Source organism: Maniola jurtina, chromosome 14 (assembly GCF_905333055.1).
Source record: "Maniola jurtina chromosome 14, ilManJurt1.1, whole genome shotgun sequence".
NCBI classification, from domain to species: Eukaryota; Metazoa; Arthropoda; class Insecta; order Lepidoptera; family Nymphalidae; genus Maniola; species Maniola jurtina.
Genome location: NC_060042.1, coordinates 222061 through 227017, shown reverse-complemented (window position 1 = coordinate 227017; position 4957 = coordinate 222061). Strand labels below are relative to the sequence as shown.

General features: G+C 35.6%; 1 protein-coding gene across 1 annotated transcript in view; it reads right to left on the bottom strand.

Moving 5' to 3' along the window:
* Window positions 1-4957, bottom strand: part of LOC123871556 (allatostatin-A receptor) — a 107258-nt gene extending 102301 nt beyond the window's left edge. The window contains exon 1 of the mRNA XM_045915424.1: window positions 4347-4957. The gene's annotated coding sequence lies outside the window, so the exon portion shown is untranslated. The remainder of the gene's footprint in view (window positions 1-4346) is intronic.

Genomic DNA, 4957 nt, shown 5'->3' with positions numbered 1-4957 from the left:
ATGTAGAACACTTACGGCAAAGCGGCCGTAAATCAGCGCTCTCATACTTTATAGATCTTCATTTGATTATGCTATCAACTATCAAGGCTGAAGAAGCAATCAAGCGACTATCTTGTAAGTTTTAACACACATGAGCGACTTTTTGTTTCTAAAATTTTAGTAAAAAGTTTTCTATTTGGTACGGAGACTCGACAAATTTTACGCACTCTATATTTTAACACAGTGCCTTTTCTATTCCCTCTTCTTTTTCTTCTTCTTCTTGATGATTGGCAGCTGTGCAGGGCTTTTCCAAACAATATATCACGTTGACCGCTGCCGATCTATTGTGATCGCCCCCATACTGATTGCCGTTACGAACAGCAGCAGTCTCCATTCCCTCACTCTCATAGGAGATGAGACGGCAGTCCGACAGACTGGATCAGAGATTGGTACCTTAAAATATACTCGTAATTTTACTTAGATTCTACGTGATTCGTGCTATTCTTTAAAGCAACTGTGTTCCTTAAATAAGGATACCTTAAAACCTTAAAAGCCATAAGTTTTAACCCTGCAGTAAAATGTTGACAAGTTACTAATACTTAACATTCGAGCTTTAATAAACAAAAGTATGAAATTATCTATTCATGAAGATTAGTAAGTACACACAAAGACGGGCACTGCCCTAAATGTTACAGATGCCCGAATTATTAACCGTCAATTTTGCTTGATGAATAAAGACATTTTGACACATTTACAATACAAGTATTGCAAATATATCAAATTTATTGTAAGTATAATTTATATACTTATCAAGTTTATTTGGCGTTTGTGACGGTGTTTTGTATGGATATGTCATATCGAAACGATTGTGCCTAAATCTGTCATTTTATTTTTGCAACGCTTTTGCGATAAGAAGCCGCAACAAAATGTTTTCTCACTAATTCTTGGAATGTAGCGCCTCTGTGTCCAGCGACATTTCGCTAGTGTGGCTATTGACGCTAAATACTATTTCCGCTATGTTCCGCCGCCTCAGTTTCATAAAATCACAACGTACTCAATCACTTTCAGGGGCTTTCAGGCCATTTCTCATTCTCCATGCCGTGCGATAAGAAAGTCATTATAAAACAATCACGACCGGCAAATGTATGAAAAATGATTGAAACTAAATAAATGACTGAGAAAGTTTTCAAAGGTCAGCTTTACTTATGATTACAGCAGGTCGTTGATAGTTTGAAACTGTATCCATGCGCAAAGTAAGGTATTTGTTATTGGCGTCTTCTGATCTGATAGAAAGTGAGTGTTTTACCAGAAGCCGATGGAAAGATCTGCGGTTGAAATCTATAGACCGCACTTTGACTTTGCTTACACTTATGTTTCAGTTAAATCGAGACTTTATGGCTGCGGTATAACACTGTCTCGTTTTAACAGTGTCTTAGCAAAGTACATCTCAGCCTAAGAGCTGTTAGTTTTGCAACTTTTTTACAAGATATATGCGCACGAAGTCGCCTCGAATTTGGCCTATAATAGAGATATTTCAAGAGTCAGAACCGTCAGAACTTTCAAAATTATTTATTGTTGTGAGTGATTTTCATTATAGGTAAGTATAAATTGTTACGGCTGTACTCACGTGTTTAGGCACGTATAGAATGGGTTCAAAACTAGTCAGACTAAATACGTGATATGAGTATAGATAGCCGTAACGATCTGTCTATGCTTTCAAAATAAATACAATTTTACTAAGTAAGTCTATCATTTATTATTCACCACTATTATTATTCCACATGTCGTCACAGTTAATGAACAGATAAATTATTGTAGATAAAAATTGCTTTAGTTTTAGATCTAGACCATCAAATCACACTAATATTATAAAGGCGAAAGTTTGTATGTGTGTGTGTGTGTGTGTGTGTGTGTGTGTGTGTGTGTGTGTGTGTGTGTGTGTGTGTGTGTGTGTGTGTATGTTTGTTACTCCTTCACGCTAAAACTACTGGACGGATTGGGCTGAAATTTAGAATGGAGATGGCTCTGGATTAGCACATAGGCTACTTTTTATCCCGGAAAATCGAAGAGTTCCCACGGGATTTTTAAAAAACTACATCCACGCGAACGAAGTCGCGGGCATCAGCTAGTAATAGAATAATCGAATTTATTGGTATGGAGAATCACGTTGGAACCTTAATACGATTTTTGTACAAACAGAGCTGTGGATAAAGTTAGTACTCTTTAAAAACAAATTCTATATGCACTGATCCTGAATAACGACATTTTTACGTCTGAATAGGCAATATTCGCCTCTCCGACTCGTAAAAACTGTCGCTCTCAGTCAACTGCCAATGTCTGCCTGTCAATCGTCTATCATCATGGCCGGAATTCGATTTTATGGCCACATTGCCTCTGACTTTGAGCCATTTTCTTTTATTTGACGACAAGTTAGCCCTTGACTGCGGTCTCAGCTGATGCTAATAAGACACGACGTTAGTCTTAAGACCTAGGTACTAAGCGTACGTAGGTACTTTAACTTCGCTCAGACGTTATTATTTTGTTGGTGCCACTATAGGTCACGATTAATAGCTTGTTCAAGCCTCAACAAACTAACGAAGGCGCTTAAGGCTCCACCGAACGCCGAGTTCCAAAAGCTTTTAATTAATTACAATTAATAATTCACGGCACCCTCAGCCGAGATAACCGCCATAGAAAGGCCTGCATAATGTATCTCAGACGCTCAGATTAGAGAAAACGAATAGACTGTTTTAAATAATATATAGATAAAGCCAGTGAAACTAAACTCTGTGCTACTTTGAAAGAAAACAAACTTCCACTGGAGTTAGCGTATATGTATCATTTTATGACAGGTCGTGATGTCACAAGTATAAAATGCTACTTTAATGTAATTTCATTAATTTGAAAACTTACATCGTCACGCCTGTAAACTCAGATCTGGCCGTAGACGAACATCCTGGCTTAAGAACCTTGGTCAGTGGCTCAACATGAGTACAAGATCACTGTTTAGGGCAGCGGTGAACAAAATCCAGTTATCCTTAATGATTGCCAACCTCCGAGAGGAAATGACACTAGACTAGAAGAAGAAGACATCATCATGACGGATGCAAATTCAATAGCAACGCGACCGATGTTTTATTAAGAGATTTTACACCTGAGTTATATGAATAGAATTGAAGCATAGAAACACATTAACGTGAGTGAAAAATTGAGCCAAGTGTTCCTGATTTAAAATAAAAAAATTAAGTGCCTTTTTTTTCATTTCACTTTGTTGTGAGGCTCTCACTTTTATCACTTACTTTCATCAAAACCTTGTGGGTAGCTGAATACAAACCAGGTAACTTCCATGCATCATTTTCATGAACCATATAAACGATTACAAATAAACCGTTTGTTTGTGAAGGCTCAGTCTATTTATATCATTAGTCTGTGCTTATAAGCAACCCAGAGTTTGTGATGTTTGGAAACTGTACACGAAACAGACACAACTCATACAAACAATTAGATTCAAACTTGGTTAATCAAATAAATTGGTTTAACTTTGCAGGAATTTCCACAGACAGTTGCAGTTTCAATCCCACATGTTCTACATCCAGAGCAGGTTGGTATACTTATGTATAATATTATAGACTTGGAGCCTGTAAAAGCCAGACCTTAGTTATTTTATAAAAGCTGAAAGTTTATCTGCGCATAGTCCCCAACACAGGGAGGAACGATCAATGACTAGTATGAAGTTTATAGTATTATGGTGCCTTTGGCAAATAACAGGCAACAAAGGAAAAAAACCCGGCCAAGTGCTAATCAGACTCACACACCCAGGGTTCCGTACTCGGGTATTTTTAGTTAGAGAGTGAAATTCCAAGCAAACTTTGCTGTTCAAAACATTTTTCGAAAATTGACTCTTCTGAACATTGAATTATTATGGATTCCTCAAAGCTTCTGAAAGAAATTTTCCAAAAAGTCGAGATAGAGACACCTAATGTACCTATTTATATCAATCTCGATTTTTTTAAATATGTTTTTGTTTGCTTGGATTTTTATAGAGCATTTGAGTCTCCGACAGTAATTGGTCAAGAGTTCACACGCAAAAGTTCCAAGTTCGATATTTGCAGAGGCAATATATTTCCTAAATTGGCTCTGGTCTAATCTTGAGGCAGGCGTCGGCCGTGGCTACAGTTACCTCGCTCACTTGAGAAGTTTGTCATCAAAGGAAAAAATATAAAAGGTTGTGAAAAGTATTTTTCAAACTTTTGTAATTATAACTTTGTTTATTTAGTATTTATGGTAAGTTCAAGGGCGAAACGCTCAATTAATAAATTTTTATTATATACTAATAAATAAAAAACGATTAGTAAAAAGGAACTTACATTACATCCGTTGAAAGTGAATCTTCATTACAACAAAGATATTAATCAGTCAATATCGAAGAATATCAAATAATTTTCTTTCACATTCACGTCATGTTAGTGTCATTTTAAAAAAAATGCACGAAAATATTTAAAAATCCAGTATTTAAGTCACTTTTTAAGTTTACCTACTAGTTCCAATGAATAAAGTTCTTAATCACTTCAAAGTTATTTTTTTGTTATTTTTAACTAACAAATAAATTTAAAAAAAAATTGTTTTTTTTTTGTTATTTTAATCTTCAAAAAAATTAATTTACTATCTATCTCATAATTTATTAATGGTTAGCAGTCACAATAACACACAGAAAATAGTACACTCGTAAAATAAAATAATAAATAATAAAGAAAATTTATTCGGAAAGTTAAAAACTTAGTTGTAAAAGTTTATGTAAAAATAATAATATAAATTAATTTATTTTATGATTTATTTACTGTACAGATTTCGGAGGCACGCGTCCGTACGGCCAAATCGGGATAAAGTTGGAGGGAAAAGCGACCATCCCATTCCGGACCAGAGCATTGACTGAGCCCGGCTGTCCTATACATTCCCATCTGGCGTAGTCCATACCTAT